The 19,094-nt window shown below is 43.7% G+C and overlaps 1 protein-coding gene across 4 annotated transcripts in view; it reads right to left on the minus strand.

Annotated features, from left to right (window-relative positions):
• Positions 1 to 18,643, minus strand: part of LOC147032529 (neuronal cell adhesion molecule-like) — a 486,552-nt gene extending 467,909 nt beyond the window's left edge. For all 4 annotated transcript variants that reach the window (XM_085870245.1, XM_085870240.1, XM_085870241.1 and 1 more), the window contains exon 1: positions 18,520 to 18,643. The gene's annotated coding sequence lies outside the window, so the exon portion shown is untranslated. The remainder of the gene's footprint in view (positions 1 to 18,519) is intronic.
• Positions 18,644 to 19,094: the final 451 nt, after the last annotated feature.

Genomic DNA, 19,094 nt, shown 5'->3' on the forward strand with positions numbered 1-19,094 from the left:
GAACGGTGGTGATGCGACGGTTGCGAGGTGTGACGTGAAGGTCGTGGCGGTGGGTGGTTGATGTGGTAGTCGGTGGTGGTAACAATGGCGGTTGGTCCAAATTAAAGATTGTAAAAGAAAAACAGCTATCCTGAAGAGTCGCAGCACGCATAAATGACATGTATTCCCACTAGACAACGGGTTTGGGCCTAACTACACATGTACTTACCGAAATACCTCACCGAAGGGACCTGAATGGTGGTTTGCGAATTTGGTAACCACAACAATATATATATATATATATATATATATATATATATATATATATATATATATATATATATATATATATATATATATATATATATATATATATATATATATATATATATATATATCTGAATTATTTGGTGTCTTGTTTTTATCTTCAGTGAAAAATTTTCCATAATCAAGCAACCTTCCAATTTAAGTGTTTTAAAATTCTTGTGACCAAAAATGAATATGTTCACATTTATAAAGTCCAGTATAAATTATGTTTTTGTAAAAGGAAAGCATAATTTTGGTGCATTAATGACTCACCCCATTGAATTATAGATAAAGGGATCTGAGGATATTGACTTGTGTGGATGGTAGGTGGCATATTTGTGTATGGGTGACGATATTGGGGTTGATGTAGTGCAGGCATGATGGGTTGAACGTCCTCTTTCTGCACCAAAGTTCTTTGTGTGTATCGCTGTGTGTATGCATGAATTTTTGGCTTTCAAATACATTCATCTGTTTTGTACAGCTGGCTCTGTCAGAGCCTGCAGGCTATCAAATCAATAACCAATGTATCCTTGCCAAGTGTTAACAACACAACACCTCTACACTTTCTCAATTTGCCCCCTACCTGTGGCAATGAAAGGATAAAGAACAAAAAATGGACCTTCCAGTGAGTGTCAAGTAAGCAGGTTATGAAGCTCATGAATAAACACCTGAGGACTTAAATGCTAGAAGACGATGCCACGTGTTAATTTATCTTCAAAGAAATGCTGAACACACACCAACAGTTTGTCTTTGAAAGACTCAATACAAAGAAAAGACCAACAAACCACTTTCTCTTGCTTGGTTTGCATACGCATTAGACACACTGGTACAAAAAAAATATTGGCAATTCTCAACTCATATCCATTTAGCCATGCCCCGCAAAGCACAGAATCAACTGTGCTATTACCATAAATAAAAGTAAAACTGGTCACTGCAGTGTGCAATAAATTAGAGAGGACCTGTTGAGGTTACTGTCTCACATGAGAAAATAAAAATGAATAGAGGAGATTTTTGGATTTAGACCATGTCACTCTACCCTGGAGATGCTGCTTCTGCTCTCTCAACAATGGATTGAGATCCTCAATGCCAGATATGAAATCAGAGCCATCTCCCTTGACATATTGCGTGCTTTTGACATGGTCTGGCACCCTGCCCTGCTTACCAAACTCTCTTCCTCTGGTATTCAAGGCCATCTCCACTCAATACTCGCAGACTTCGTCTCCTGCCACAGCCAATGTGGGGCACTTAATGGAGTTCTCTCATCCCTTCTTCCTGTCCAGACAGGAGTTCCTCAAGGCAGTGTCCTGGGCCGTGTTCTATTTCTGGTTTTCATCAACAATCTCTCTGACTCTGGAAAATCCTCTTTATCTCTTTCGTGATGAATTCACCCTCTGCTGTACCATCTGTCATCTCTCAGATCAGCAAGCAGCAGCTTCTTCACTCTCTGCAGATATGGATAAAATCACAAACTGGTCCAACATGTAGAACATGTGTTTCAACTCTGACAAATCTCACACTCTCACTATGTCTCTCCAAAAGGACCGTCTGGAACCTTCCCCCACCCCACCATATACTTTCTCAACAAACCTCTTGAAGAAGTCCTTTCATTCAAGCTTCTGGGTCTCACTATCTACCATGATTTTTCCTGGGAAAGCCATATTTCCAAGCTATCCAAGAAAGCCAGTCACCGACTGAGCATGCTCCGTTGTGCAAAGTCCATCGTTGGCCAACCTGAGCTCCTGAGCACATACAAAGCTTTTGTCCGCAGCCTGATGGAGTAATGCTCTCCCCTCTGTGCTGGTGCTCCCACTTGTCACCTTTCTTGGCTTCATGTTGGCGAAACCAAGGCATTTAGGATCATTGGCCTCTCCCATGATGAGGCTGAGTCTTTGGGCCTCTCACTCTCTCACCACAGGCAGGTCAGTGATCTTTCTGTCTTCTGCAGCCCTCTCTCTGGCCTCGCCCTCCCCTGCTCTGTCTGTGATATAGCCCCCCCCCCGCATATTTCTGCAGAGCACTCCAGGTCTGTCCACAACCCCCTTCTGGTAAAACTACCAAAATCAAGAACCACTGATCGCCTTCACGCTTTCATTCCTCTTTTCCCCCATATTTGGAACAAACTCCCTCACTCTCTACAATCCCACTCTTCCTTCCAGGTCTTCAAAACAGCTGTTCACCACCACCTCTTATCTTCCCCCATCCAAAACCACGATTTTTTTTTCTACCCCATTAAACCACCCCAAACCCACCTCCTTCAAATTCCCTGCTCTCCTTGCTGAAAGTCCCTGAAGTGTCCACCTTTGTTTACCCTGTGTACCCCACCCAATCCCTTTCCCTTCCACAGATCTACTCATGTCTCTGTTCCACATTTTTTTTTTCTCTCACAAAATAATTCTCCTGCTAACTTGAAGATGGGTCCTCCATCTTAACATCCATCTGATCGGTGGTGTACTCATTGATGAATCACCCTGCATATGGTACAAAATACCAGAGTGACAGTTTATAGCTGTGTTGGGATTCAAAATCCAGGTTATACAACTCAAAGTTGAGCATGCAAACTTCTAAACTATCCTTCCAGACCAATAACATATGACTAACAATCATGATGGGGGTGGCGAAGGTTAACTCTTCTCTCTTCAGCTGTAGATGGCCGTTTCTACAGCACTCCACCGACTAATGAGGAAAACTGTTTTGTTGGAAGCCACCTTGAGGTTAAAAGAAGAGTCATCATGCCACAACATGTTCCTCTGAACTTAACAATTTTCTTGTATCCCTATTGGATTACCTGATCAAATTACCTGATTATTGGATTACATGTACAACCACTAGTTTTAAGCTCATTCCATCCAGCAGTTGGTCTCATAGTATGAACCAAATAAACGATTAGTGTGAAGCACCCAGTAGCATGAAGCAAATAGTAGGGGTCCCACATCAGGGAGTACAAATTATTTTTCTGCTGAAAACCTTCACGTGCACATCCCAAGTACAACCACAAGTTTTCAAATTATTCCATCGAGTGGTTAAGCATTGCATAGACATTAAACAAATACATAAACGGTGTGATATTATAGTATAATAATTCCTGCACTTCTCGGATGTCTGTGGTATTCATGCAGAGATTTTGGGGTATTTACCCCGCGCACTTGAAGCAAAAAGCAGGGAAAACAATTGGTTCACGTCGGTCCATCTGTCTGTCTTTCTTTTTTAAAAATCAGTTTACGATCGATGATCAGCTTAATTAAATTGAATGTTACATTTTGAACACGAATAGGAAGACAAGTCTGCCGTTTTACCGTACTTTAGCTCTGAATTTGTCCTGACCACACATGCGCATTGAGAAGTGAGATAATATCTCTCCTCTGTCTGCCTGCCTGGCAGTCAAACAGGATTGAAAATCATTCTAAAATGGGAAACTTACTGTTTTAAGGACGTTATAAAGAACACAAACAACAGGCACGGATAACGAATGTAATGTGTCAGATGGGGTGATGCAATAGACACCGAGTAAAACAGTGTTCAACCAGGAATTAATTTATTTCTGTCTTCAGACATCTTCAAAACTTTATTAGGGTACCAAGCCTTAAATGTTGGGTAACCTGTTGTTTTTCTTCTGTTTTTTTTCTACATCATTATTATTCTGCCAGCATTTTTCGGGGTTATTACATTTTAAATGCATTTTCGCCACAACCACTCGTCATATTAACACAAAATTTTCACCAAATGAGCAACTACTCCTGTTTAACTTTTACTGCTAATTATGATGTCATACGTCACATGATGTGGTGGTCATGTTGGAAAAAGGAAAATGTTTGGACCTCTACCTTTGAAATGGCACCATGGAAAAAAAATGAAACTTGGCACATGGCAAGTACTCCCCATGGGAATAAGAGTTGTTAACCAAGATGTAATCGGTGAAGTGGTATTCCAGTCAAAAATCGACACGTAGAACATTGTATCCGATTGGTAGGAACATTATTGAAGGGCATCTGGAGATAAATTGGTCAACAGAAAAAAATTGATGATGTCAATGGTCAAGTAGTTTGGCAGCCTTTATTTTTTTTTTTTAAACCTTCAAAAATCTTCTTCTCCGAAACAGCTAAAGCAATCAAGGTGAAAACTTTGCAGGTATGATCACTTATCCATGATGAACAAAAAGTTCACCACCTATGATGTCATCAGTCATAAGGTCTGGCTTTTACCCAAAAATATGATGTCAGGTTACAAGGTCTGGCTTTTACCCTGAAACCTTTAAAATTCTTCTTCTTAAGAACATCTTGACAGATTGAGGGGAAACTTCAAACACGTTCCCCAAGCATTGGGGATACCAGGGTGTTCACGAATAATTGATAGAAAATGTTTTTAAAACTCTCTCTCTTGAACTACTTCATCGATCAACGTGAAACTTCACAAATACCATCTCACTTTTGCTGCATATAGTGTGAAAATGATGACATCATGAGTCATGTGGTTTTGCAGCCATCTTTGAGAGAAAAACGAAGCTTATCCGAATAACACAAAACTTCACAAACGTGATCCCCTATCCAATTTGAGGCAGAGTGTAAATTTATAATGTCATACGTCACGTGGTCATATATACCAGGGTGTTCATGATTAATTAATAGGTCACATGGTCTCGCAACCATGTTGTATTGAACAAAAATATATATATTTTAAAATCTTTCTCTTGAACCGCTTCATCAACAGATGTGAAACTTCACAATTATGATCTAGTAGTCATGAGAATATAAGTTTTAAATTTCATCCTGATCAGACGCATGGTCTGGCAGCGGGAATTATTTAATGTTTTGAATCTGCGTTCTTTTTTTATTGTTAGTTTTTTCAAAAAGGCTCACTTCGCTGCACCTGGATAGGTTTCAGGGTGGAGGAGGAGCAGCTGAAATCCAAAACCTATCCAGGTTCCTCAAAATGACTCCATCTTTGCTTTTCTTCTTCGGGATCCTTCTGATGACTCCAATGCAGTACATGGTCTGCCATTTGATTTGAAATGAATTTTTTTTTAATCCCATTCTGAATTCAATTGAATAAAGAAGACATCATGGGTCAGGTGATCGTTCAAAGCGCGGTTGGATCAAAGCGGGACATCTTGGTACCCGGTCATCACTGTCAGAAGTTATAAAGTGGCAGTTCTAGTTTTAATTAAAATTGAAGTACAAAAATTACCCCCGTGCGGGAGTGACGGTCATCTATGCGAGAAAATATATAGCCTCCTGAAGGTAGGGCAGTTTTTGGAAACTTTGAAGTCACGTGACGCGAAAACGAAAGCGAATATCGAAAATCCGGCCTGGCAAAATTTAGACATTGTCCCATAGATTTATATGCCACAATCAAATTCAAGATCGCTTGAGAAATGTAGGAGATAGATTTTGAAAATCATCATTTTCGCATGAAAATCGTCATTTTCGAATTTTTTGCCAACTTTCAAGTCACGTGACACGAAAACGAAAGCGAATATCGAAAATCCGGCCAGACCAAATTTAGATATTGTCCCATAGATTCATATGCCACAATAAAATTCAAGATTGCTTGAGAAATGTAGGAGCAGATAGATTTTTAAAATCGTCATTTTCGCATTTTTGCCAACTTTGAAGTCACGTGACATGAAAATGAAAGCGAATATCGAAAATCCGTCCTGATCAAAATTTAGATATTGTCCCATAGATTCATATGCTGCAATCAAATTCAAGATCGCTTGAGAAATGGCGGAGGAGATAGAATTTGAAAATCGTCATTTTCGCAACTTCAAAGGCCTCGTGACCTTGAAAGTCATATCATCGTGTACGTCTTATCGACCTCTATCAGGATCACTAATGACCAGATCTCCCGCTTCAACTTCATTGTGGACGGACGGACGGATCGTCACCTTTCCTCTCAACATCAATATTATTAGGTCATGCTCGAAGAGATGACCTAAAAATGAACACTGTGTATTGATTGGTTCATGAAAAAATATTTTCACAAAAATAAGTGACCACTATATTCGTTATTGTTGTGTGAGTATCTGTGTCTGTCTGTCTGTCTGTATGGTAGTCGATCCAGTCGAAAAAAAATTCAAAAAAAATTTTTTTTTTAATTTGATCTACCCTTATTATCAGTATTTCCGTCGATATGTTTGTCTGTCTGTCTGTCTGTCTGTCTGTCTGTCTGTCTGTCTGTCTGTCTGTCTGTCTGTCTGGTCCAGTGCTCCATTAATACAATAGCGATTTCGATGAAACTTGGTTGGTCGGTTCATACCATGACCAAGTTGTGTGCAAATGAAAACCGTTGCTATGGACACCACCGTTGCCGAGCAACGGGACTTTGAAATTTTGAAAAATCATTAAAAAATTATTTTTTCGAAAATCAAAAATCGGCCACGAGCGACTGTGGGCAGTAGATTCAGCCATATTGTCAAAAATTTCCAGCCGGATCCTATGAAAACTGTCGGAGAAGATAGACTTTGAATGAACCCTGGTCGAAAACAATTAAAACAAACGAAGTTCGTTATATCTCAGAGACTATGAGTCAGATATACATGAAACTGGTATGGTAGGTTCATGGTATGTCCCAGTTATGTGTGAGAAAGAACGGTTTCCATGGACCCCTCCGTTGCCTAGCAACGACTGAAAAACCTCAAAATGTGGGGGTATTTTAACGAAAAAACAATCTGCAACGTTAACCCTTGAAGCTAGAATCATGAATTTTCTTGTGGTTAATCCTCAGGTCATTCCCCATCAAATGGGCCCATCGCGTCAGGTTATTTTGGGTAGTAGACTACCCATGTCCACCTACCGGCTTGTTTGTCTGTCTGTCCATCTGTTCGGTCCAGTGCTCCATTAATACAATGGTGATTTCGATGAAACTTGGTTGGGAGGTTCATACCATGTCCAAGTTGTGTGCAAATGAGAACCGTTGTTATGGACACCACCGTTGCCTAGCAACGGCCAAAAAACCTCTAAATGTGGGACTATTTTAACGAAAAAAACAATCTGCAGCATTAACCCTTGAAGCGAGAATCATGAATTTTCTTGTGCTTAATCCTCCGGTCATTCCCCATTGAACGGGCCCATCACGTCGGGTTCTATTGGGTGGTCGACTACCCATGTCCGCCTACCGGCTTGTCTGTCTGTCTGTCTGTCTGTCTGTCTGTCTGTCTGTCTGTCCCGAGCATAGCTCCATGGGTTTTGATCCGATTCTGATAAAATTTTGGTGGGAGGTTTATATCATGATCTAGTTGTGTTTTCCTGAGAATGGGCGTGGTGCGCCCATTATGGGCAGAGCCACGTCCAAAAAACATGTGTTTTTAGGGGGTAGCCGATTTCAATTTGCATCTTCTCCGAGGGGGTTTGTCAAATCTGACAGGGGTTTCGGTATTTGGTTATCCCAATGGCACCTGCATAGCCCCACAGAGCTCAATTTTTCATTTTCGTCCCAAGGTCACGAACTTAGAAAATTGCGAATTTTGACGTAAAAAATTATCTTCTCCGAGGGGTTTGTCGAATCTGACTGGGGTTTCGGTATTTGGTTAGCCCAATGGCACCTGCATAGCCCCACGGAGCTCGATTTTTCATTTTCGTCCCAAGGTCAAGGTCACAAGGTCACGAACTTAGAAAATTGCGAATTTTGACATAAAAATCATACGACCACCCAAACTTTGAGAGCTAGGTTGACAATATTTTTTATGCATAGTCTTGAGGTCATTCCCCACCTAAAGTCTTGAAACCATTTTGCTCTATCTCGAACACCTTGCCCGTGATGCCTGCTTCAAGTTTGTTTTTACGCTAATTTCATCAAAGTATGGATAATCCGAGGAGTGCAAAATGCCATATAGCCTATATGACGTTATATTGTTCCTGGAATGTTCCAGAGGAAGTTTTGCACCAAAGGTCATAATCCTTGACCTTTGACCTTTAAAGTTCACAAAGGTCAAATTTTCAAAGTAGTAGGAATCAAACCGGGTTTTCGACCTTCTTCGACGAACTAACTCCAATAAGCTATAGCACGTATCCTGTTTCCTTATTTTAATGTCCACAACATTGTTTTGTGACCTTTAAAGGTTATGCAAAGGTCAAATTTTTAAAGTTGTTGAACGAAACCGGGTTTTCGACATTTTTCAGCTCATAACCTGTCACTCGTACTAGATCATGTTGATCATTTTTATAACTTGGTCAAACATTATCACGTTGTCTCATCCTTGACTTCTGAAACAATCTACATCGTCAAATACTGCTCGTGAACCATCGTCGTCTTCAGACTTGTCATGTTCTATAAACTCTCCATTGTTATTATGACTTAAAATATGCCTTCTCACCAAGAATGTCATTATACAATACCCCTTTACATGCATCGAGAAAATTTGTGTGCTCCTCTCACATGAAACCCCCAGGATTTTTCTTAACTGCCTAAAAACTCCCCGTGCACTGCACACCCTGCACTAGAGTATAACCACCGGTTTTGATCTCCATGCATAGAACTCAAAAAGACAAAAACAAAATAACAGACACCTCAAATTACAAATACAGCAGTATAATTCAATTATTAAACTACAATTCTCATGAGAATAGATTATCATTGCACTTCATTTTCATTGTTGGAAATGCCAAAAATATAATATAAAGCTTGAAATTTCACATAAATCCAGGAATAAGATGTGACCCTAGGACCCCGGTCCACAAAGGGGAGAGTGATGCTTCAATGAACAATGAACAAAGAGCTGGTAGGCTTGAAAACGAATTCAAAAACTAGTAGGTAGGCTTAAAACGTATCTATAATTCCAGCAATCTCTGTGTGTGTGTCTGTCTGTTTGTCTGCGACCGCCATTTCTCGACGACTGCCAGGCCGATCTCATTGAAACTTGCCAGGAATATTGCCGGGGACCCGCGGATGTGCCTTTTCGAGGTTTGATATCGATCGGACGAGCGGTTCCCAAGTTACGGCCATTTTACTGCTTTTTCAGTGTTGAAAAGGTGTATATATGGCAGCTGAAGGTGTCGGTCCACCTTCTCACCTTATCATGCCAATTTTTTCCAAAATTATTTATAACCGGACGACCACCGGTCCAATCGGATTGAAACTTGCCAGGAATATTGCCAGGGACCCGCGGATGTGCCTTTGAGTTTTATATCGATCGGATGAGCGGTTCCCAAGTTACGGCCATGTATCTGTGAACCAATGATGAACAGCTTGGTGCTATGATATCACGAATGACGTCACAATTAATGTTTATTTAATTTTTTTATTTTTTTTTGAAGGATTGACCCCACAATTCTTCTTCTTCGTTTGGTAGGACGTCACAATCGACACTGGGGACCTGGGTATGTGCCTTTCTCTGGGTGTGTGCCATACCTGGGTATGTGCCAAACTCCCAACGTTTGATTATTATTCAAATTATTAATTAAACCCAAGGTTTGAATTTTCCCGAGGGAAACAGCTGTTTCCCAAGGGTTTGAAAGCTGTTTTTTCCCCAAGGTTGGAATTAATCGTTGTGCTTGGTAGACATTTGTGAATACATTTACAGAGAGAGGGATGAGAGAGGAGGGGGGAGAGAGGAGGGGGAGAGAGAGGAGGGGGAGAGAGGAGGGGGAGAGAGGAGGGGGAGAGAGGAGGGGGAGAGAGGAGAGGGGAGAGAGGAGGGGGAGAGAGGAGGGGGAGAGAGGGGGCGAGAGAAGGGCGAGAGAGGGGGTGAGGGGGCAAGAGAGGGGAGGGGGACAGAGGAGGGGGAGAGAGGAGGGGTGAGAGGGGGTGGCAAGAGAGGGGAGGGAGAGAGGAGGGGGGAGAGACGGGCGAGAGGAGGGGGAGCGAGAAGGGAGAGAGGAGGGGGAAAGAGAAGGGTGAGAGAGGGGGGTGAAAGGGGGGGCAAGAGAGGAGAGAGAGGAGGGGGGAGAGAAGGGCGAGAGAGGGGGTGAGAGGGGGAGCAAGTCAATCAATCAATCATCGCTTCAGACATGAAATCCTTCCTCTTCTCCAATGGCTTGATTTCCAATCATCAATTTGGTTTCAGACAAGGTCACTCTACCCTGAATATGCTGCTTCTGCTCTCCCATCAATGGATGGAGGTCCTCAATGCCAGACAGGAAATCCGAGCTGTATCCCTGGACATATCACATGCTTTTGACAGTCTGGCACCCTGCACTACTCACCAAACTCTCTTCCCATGGTATTCAAGGCCATCTCCACTCATGGCTCGCAGACTTCCTCTCCTGTCGCAGTCAACGTGTGGCCCTAAATGGAGTTCTTTCATCCCCTCTTCCTGTGCAGGCTGGAGTTCCTCAAGGTAGCGTTCTGGGCCCTGTTCCTTTTCTGGTTTTCATCAATGATCTCTCGGACTCTCTGGAAAATCCTCTATTTCTCTTTGCCGACGACTCCACCCTCTGCCGTACCATCTGTCATCCCTCAGACCGGCAAGCAGCAGCTTCTTCGCTCACTGCAGATCTGGATAAAATCACAAACTGGTCCAACACGTGGAACATGTCTTTCAATCCAGACAAATCTCACACTCTCACTATGTCTCTTCGAAAGGACCGTTTAGAAACCCCCCCCCATCCACTTTCTCAACAATCCTCTGGAAGAAGTCTTTTCTTTCAAGCTTCTGGGTCTCACTATCTGCCATGACCTTTCCTGGGAAAGTCACATTTCCAACCTCGCCTCAAAAGCCAGTCGCCGACTGGGAATCCTCCGTCGTGCAAAGTCCTTCCTCAGCCCTCTTGAGCTCCTAACCACTTACAAAGCTTTTGTCCGTAGCCTGATGGAGTACTGCTCTCCCCTCTGGGCTGGTGCTCCTGCCTCCCACCTTTCTCAGCTTCACGCTGTCGAAACCAGGGCATTTAAGATCATCGGCATCTCCCGCAATGAAGCTGAGTCTTTGGGCCTCTCACTCAATCACCACATGTTGGTCGGTGGTCTTTCTGTCTTCTACCGACTCCTCTCCAGCCATGCCCCCCTTGCTCTTTCTGCGATTTGTCCCCACCACATTTCCACAGGGCGCTCAAGGTCCGCCAACAACCCCCTTCTGGTAAAACTACCAAAATCACTGCTCATCTTCACTCTTTCATTCCTCTTTTTTCCCGCCTTTGGAATAAACTTCCTCACTCTATTCTTTCCCATTCTTCCCTCCAGGCTTTTAAAACAGCTGTTCCCCACCACCTCTTATCTTCCCCCATCCAAATCCTCGATCTTTTCTACCCCCGATAATCCACCCAAGCCCACTTCCTTCAATTCCCCTGCTTTCCTTCCTGAAAGTCCCTGTAATGTCCATCTTCTCTTCGCCATGTTCCCCGTCCCATCCCCATCCCTCTCCCTTCCACAGTTCACCTAATGTGTCTGTTCCCCACTGTTTTGTCCCTTCCACTCCCACCCCTCTTGTCTCATGCCTCCTTGCTGTGAGTTGTGTGTTAGCTCTCATACGAGCCTCGACCAAGGTATACAAAAAAAAAAAAGAGAAGGGAGAGAGGAGGGGGGAGAGAGAAGGGCAAGAGAGGGGAGGGACAGAGGAGGGGGGACAGAGGAGGGGGGACAGAGGAGGGGGGACAGAGGAGGGGGGACAGAGGAGGGTGGCAAGAGAGATAAGGGAGAGAGGAGGGGGAGAGAAGGGCGAGAGGAGGGGGAGCGAGAAAGGAGAGAGGAGGGGAGAGAGAAGGGTGAGAGAGGGGGGTGAAAGGGGGCAAGAGAGGGGAGAGAGGAGGGGGAGAGAGAAGGGCGAGAGAGGGGGTGAGAGAGGGGGGTGAAAGGGGGGCAAGAGAAGGGAGAGAGGAGGGGGGAGAGAGAAGGGCAAGAGAGGGGAGGGAGAGAGGAGGGGGACAGAGGAGGGGGGAGTTTTTTATTTTGTTTTTGTTTTTTATTTTGCATACACTATTGACGCTCGTACGAGAGCTAATGCACAGAACGTACAACAAGAGGGGGAAGGGGGAGGGATGGGGGAGAGGGAAGGATAAAACAGTGCGGAACAGAGACATGATGAGATCTGTGGAAGGAAAAGGGATGAGGCGGGGTACACAGGGTAAACAAGATGGACACTACAGGGACTTTCAGGAAGGAGAGCAGGGAATTTGAAGGAGGTGGTTTGGGTGTATTAGCGGGGATAGAAAAGATTGTGGTTTTGGATGGGGAAAGATAAAAGATGGGGGTGAACAGCTGTTTTGGTGACCTGGAGGGAAGAGTGGGATTGAAGAGAGTGTGGGAGTTTGTTCCAAAGGTGGGAAAAAAAAAGCAACGAAAGAGTGAAGGTGAGCAGTGATTCTTGATTTTGGTAGTTTTACCAGAAGAGGGTTGCGGGCAGACCTTGAGTGCCCTGCAGAAACATTGGGGGGGACATATCGCAGACAGAGCAGGGGGGGGGGTGCAAGGCCAGAGAGGAGATTGCAGAAGACAGAAAGACCACCATCCTGCCTATGGTGAGAGAGTGACAGACCCAAAGACTCAGCCTCCTCACGGGAGACAATGATCCTAAATGCCTTGGTTTCCACAGCATTAAGCCGACAAAGGTGAGAAGCAGGAACACCAGCCCAGAACGGAGTACTCCATGATGCTGCAGACGAAATCTTTGTATGTGGTCAGGAGCTCAAATGTGCCAAGGAAGGACTTTGCATGATGGAGGATGCCCAGTTGGAGACTGGCTTTGGAGGCCAGCTTGGAAATGTGGCTTTCTCAGGAAAGATCATGGCAGATAGTGATACCCAGAAGCTCGAATGAAAGGACTTCTTCAAGAGGATTGTTGAAAAAGTAGATGGGGGGGGGGGGTGGTCCACACAGTCCTTTCGGAGAGACACTGAGAGTGTGAGATTTGTCAGGGTTGAAAGATATGTTCCATATGTTGGATTAGCTTTTGATTTTATCCAGATCTGAAGAGAGTGAAAACGCTGCAACTTGCCGGTCTGTGGGATGACAGATGGAGTCATCAGCAAAAGACAGAGGGTGGAGAAAGAGGATTTTTCCAGAGTCAGAGGGATCATTAATGAAAACCAGAAAAATAACAGGGCCATCTTTAATAGAACACTGCCTTGAGGAACACTGCCTCAATGAATTCCATCCTGGACAGGAAGAGTGCATGACAGAAATCCATAAAAGGTCACACGTTGGCTGCGACAGGAGAGGAAGTCTATGAGCCATGAATAAAGATGTCCTTTGATATGACAGGAAGAGAGTTTGGTGAGCAGGGCAGAGTGCCAGACCATGTCAAAAGCACACGATATGTCTAGGGAGATGGCTTGATTTCATGTCTGGCATTGAGGACCTCCATCCATTGTTGGGAGAGCAGAAGCAGCATATTCTGGTAGAGTGACCTGGTCTGAATCCAAATTTATGATTGGAAATCAAGCCATTGGAGAAGAGGAAGGATTTAATGTCTGAAGCGATGATGGATTCCATCACCTTGCTGATGATTGGGAGAAGGCTGATTGGTCTGTAGTTATAGGGATCTGTTTTTGCACCTTTGTTATGCAGGGCAGTGATGGTAGCAGATTTCCAAGCAGATGTCAGATGACTTTGAACAAATGAGAGGGTGAATAGAACAGAGAGCGGGTGAGCAGGAGCAGCAGAACAAGTTTATAGGACACGTGGACTGATGCCATCAGGACCGGTTGCAGAATCTGATTTGAGGTTTGACAGCAAACTCTCCACTTTGTCAGGAGAAAAGGACACAGAGTCCAGGAACAGCTGGGTGTGACTGGGTAAAGTGGGTACAGAAAGCGATGTGTTTGGGACACAAGATTTAGAAGCAAACATGGAGTTTAGGCATTCGGCCTTTTCATGTGCAGTGTCAGCAGTGCAGCCATTTGAGGAAAGGGAGGGGGTGGAGGGGGGACATACACCAGAAACAGATATGATTAGATGCCACCAGGATTTGGAGGAGGGAGAGATGTTTGAGAGTTCAGACTTGAGATTATAAAGATGTTGTTTTCTGGCTCTCCTGAGGGAAGACACAAACTTGTTCTGAGCTTTGTGGAAGGAACTGAGATTGCCTCCAGTTGGATTCACCTTCCATGAGGCAAAGGCAAGTTGTTTCAGGACAACTGCCTCGCCACAAGCTTCAGTGTACCATGGGCTGGACGAGGTGTAGGACAACTGAATATGAGATGGGATAAATCTGTGCATGAGAGAGAGCAAATTTCTATGAAAGAATTCCCAGGACGAGTTGATGTCGGAGGAAGTAGAGATGGGAGACCAGTCTAGAAGTTTGATGGCTACTTGAAGTCCCTGCCAATTGGCCCAAGTGAAATGCCAGACTTGATGGCGCTGAGTTGGTTCTCTAATATTTGACGTGAGGGAGGGGATGGAGGAGGAACATACACCAGGGACAGACAGACTTGACAAAGTACCACCATGACTCGGAAGAAGGAGAGACATCGGAAAGTTCAACTTTGAGATTTGTTCGATGCTGTTTTCTGGCATGTTTCAGGATGGACACACTTGTTGCGAACCTTTTAGAATGTACTATTGTTGCCCGCAGTTGGATTAGCTTTCCATTTTGAGAAAGCCAGCTTTTTGACCGTAACCGCCTTTCTGCAAGATTTAGTGTACAATGACTGAGAGGATGGATAGGATAGCTGCAGGAAGGATGGGATAAATCGGTGCATGAGAAAGGGTAATCTTTTGTGAAAGTGCCTTCAGGCAGAATTCATATCAGATGCTGTGGAGATGGTGGCCCAATCCTTTTGTAAGAGGCTAGATTGCAGGCCCTACTTGTTGTCCTATGTGGACACATATTCTGCATCATTGATGTTGCTCCCTTGTAATAGCCAGAGAGATATGGGCTTTGACAAGAAAGTCAGAAGAGCCAAAATGGGCAGAAGAGGAACAGATGTGATTGGTTGGAAATTTCGTCATTACTATGTCAAACAGGGAGGCGATCGCAGTTGCAGAAATCCAGGTTCAGAAGTATGGAGATTGGGTCAGGCACACAGAGTCACAAAAGGCTTTTGCTACAATGGCATGGTTAGTTGTTGCAGAGCCAACACCCAGCCAGCTAGCATAGTGACAGTTGAAATAATGGCAGATGAGGTAAAGAGTTGGGATGAATGATAATGAGCTGATCCATATTGGAGGAAGTAGAGGTATATGGAGTCATCATTGGGTGTACGGTATACACATCACTTTATTTATCTTATCTTGATAACCCATTGATGATAATATATCACACACACACACACACACACACACACACACAAACACACACACACACACACACACACACACACACACACACACACACACACACACACACACACACACACACACACACACACACACACACACACACACACTTTAGCTAATCTTAACCGATTTATTTACGTTCCTTACCTTCTCGGAAAGAAACAATGAGTTTATCAAACAAAAAGCATCCTTTTGATACTCCATAACAACCTCCAGAGTCCAATATCTTTTACAATGGATGATTAATTATATGCCATTCGTTTTCAAGTTTCCACATTATAAGAGTGCTGTTTGGAAGGATAAAATAACCAAAGAAACAAAGCATCACAGATGTTCCGTTTAGCAGTAACTGCCAAATTTTGCTTTCCTCGGGGTGGCTGCACGACCACAAATAGGCAAATGGAAGATTCACTCAGAACAGCTCCAAGTGTTTGGCATTCATGTTGGACTGGCAGAGTTAGTTCGCTCGAATCTCATTTCCTTGATTGGCTCAAATGAGTTTGGTGCTGCAATTGCTTGTGTGTACATCCTTTTCATTGCTTTTTGTAGAAGCTAAATTTGGCTGGAAGGATGGAAAAGAGCATCTAAATTCGAGTGTATCCTAAATTTAGCATTTGGTAAAAGCTGCCTTGCAAATAATACGTTAGCTGCCTATTCATGTTACGAGAAGTAACATCTTGGACTCATCATAGGAAGATGAAAACAGTACAACTCATTGTGCCTTTATTAAAGCTGAAACTGAAAAAATTCATCATGGACTCTTTAAGGCCCTCCACTTCATCCAAACACTATTTTCGCTCAAAGATTCAAGGTCAAGAGGTCGACAATGAAATCCATTTTAACCGTTCTCCATTAACCTCCTTCCCTCAGCCTTCGTTTCATCATTTGGATACCGTTGCAGTTGCAGAACAGGCCATCGACAAAAGTGGCCAGCAGCAGGAACATTAACGGGTGGAGATGAGCCCTGGAGAAAATAGAAACCGATGTAATCACCCACCTTCAGAACAATCTACAGTGAGCCCCACACCAACAAAATGCATCCCCATGGAGGTCAATAATTATTCAGGGAGGCCAGGGGAAGTGGTGCAGATGCATCTGGTCTGCAAAAGCCTGCAGAAGAGCTCATTCCACCTGCTACTTTTCAGTTCCTATTACCGTTCCCCCATTCCTCGTTGCTCTTCCTCACCAGCAACTTCTCTCCCTCCATGTGGATTCAATGATGTGACTATCCTCGATCATCACCAAAGAATGTCCTCGTTAGTTGAGAAACGGTACCTGTCTTTCATATCATTGAAATACTCTTGACCTTGATGCCCTCAATGGAAACAATGCACTCAATGTACCTATCCTCACAAAATGATTTTAGCCCTTTACGAATACAGGTACAGTGCATTGTTCAGTGTGCCTTTTTAACGTAGCCCTCATTTGGATCACCAACCATTGATGACTAAATCTCATGAGGCTACCTACGGTGGTGGAATTACAAACCAACAACACTCCAATTACGACGTAAGGAGGTTAAGGTTATGTTTGATTGTGGAATTTTGGCAAGGAGAGCATCATACCCTCTCAGAAATACCGCTATATCCAATTGTAGTGAGTTCTCCCAGTGGTTGCCTCTCATTTTCCTGAAGTGTAAATAAAAACTCATGATATGCTGAACGAGATGTTTCTCGCCAAACAACACTGGCATCATTACAATATTGCAGATCGACGTGCATGCTCCACCATGCAGCACCTGCTTCTGGAAATGTCTTAAAGGACTGTTTAAATGGGAATATTATATACAGGTGGTGGATGGGTCAGGCATGAAAGAATTGCGGGGCAGAGGTGTGCGCTCTACCGAGTGCCCTTCTCGCTCTTCTTCCTTTTTTTTATTTTATTTTTGGAATAAAAATAAGTACGGCATGGAAAATCCCCATACAACCAGAGATAGCTCGCCTATTCCTTGCGAAGGACACCATGGGATCTGTAACGACCACCATGCAACGCCGGTGGACAAGAGGACACCGGCTTAACCGTCCATCCGAGGTACGGCGCACAGATTTAGGAATAGCCCTGTCTGTGAAACACAGGGGTCACACTTTATACCTGGGTTGGGATTCAAACCCAAGCTAAGCTCATGGAGGCGTGTGTTCCTCCAGGTAGATCCTGCCAGCCTATGTACACAAGTTACAGGTCGAAAGCAAGCGTATTCTCCCCTTTTAATGGATTTATTTCCACAATGATGGTCGTTTTTTGGGGGGTTTTTTTAACCAGTGGCACTCAAAAATGGCAACATTCTCACCAGAATTTGCACCATGAGAGATTGAGAAGGAACTTGTTAAACAACATCGGTTTGGAAAATTTTCCCCCCCAAGGACACGACCTCCTTTCAACAGCTCGCAGCTTGAAGAACCGCCCACTTTCCAAACCGGCCAATCAGTATCAGCCTTTCGTCTTTATGAGTCACAAAACAAGATTGTTGGGGAAGATGGGGGGGGTGATTAATTGTTTTGGGGGTGCAGTGGATGAAATTGAGAATAAAAAGAAGAAAAGGGAGTCCAGTTTATGGATATTTGGGAAAGATGGTCCATATAAATTTATACATCAGCACGGAAGGAATGAAGATTTTTTTTCACAATTGAGGAAAATAAGGAGAGAGTATATGAAAGGGGCTAATAAATTTTGGATAAATTTGTATATGCAGATGAGAGTATATGAACGATCTAATAAATTTTGGATAAAAATAAATTTTGGATAAAAATCGAGATAAAAAGGAAAGGGAAGAGGCACGTACAGTATGAAGCGCACGGTGAGGTCTCCCAAAAATTCTCCCCGATATCGCGTACGTAATAAATAGACGTCTACAAAGAATTTGGACAATGGTAGCTGCAAAGTAGCTGTTACAAGGCTATCGAGGAACTGAACGGCTTTCCAGGAACACTGTCTAGCAGTACTGCCATTTTGTGAATACATTGCTCTGTTTCTATTATAATAATAATAATTATTATTATTATTGTTAGATTCTCAATTTCATTCATAAACAGAAACAATCGAACGTTCTTGTTGTCTCGACCAAGAAGACTCACGAATGGGGCTTCGGAATACCTTCTGTGCTGCTTGGATGGCCCAACGCCCCCGCAGTGATGTGAGTAGGTCCGGAGAGTTGCAATCAAGGACGCACAAATGTTTACCTGAGCACACCTGGATGCAAGGAGACGCCTGTGCACGCCTCCACCACGCCCAACTTCTGTCGTTTGTCGTTTGTCGTGTAAACACCGGCCCTGCTGACTCGTGTGAGCTAGCACCTATCAGGACGAACACTACCGGGGTGGGGATCACCACGATGAACAACAACCTTGTGTTGGAGTCTGGGTTGTGACCTTCCAACGGGGCTACTGAACGAATCTTTTGTTGTTAAGTATAACCCGAGTAAACCCCATGACACTCGTGTTTGAATAATTCAGTAACTCCGAGCGTGTTCCTTCACGTTTTGTATCTCGTCTGCAAAATGTGTCCAATAAACCGGTAATAATCTTGAGATGAAACAGAAAACAAACCGGTAACAATCTTGGGATGAAACAGAAAACAAACCGGTAATAATCTTGGGATGAAACACCGATGTGTGCACGCTTGGGGGGTCTCGAGGCCAGGTGTGTCACTCAAGGTGACCTCACCGGGTC

Source organism: Eptatretus burgeri, chromosome 2 (assembly GCF_056783735.1).
Source record: "Eptatretus burgeri isolate ZD-2024b chromosome 2, Ebu_testis_v1, whole genome shotgun sequence".
Taxonomy (NCBI): Eukaryota; Metazoa; Chordata; class Myxini; order Myxiniformes; family Myxinidae; genus Eptatretus; species Eptatretus burgeri.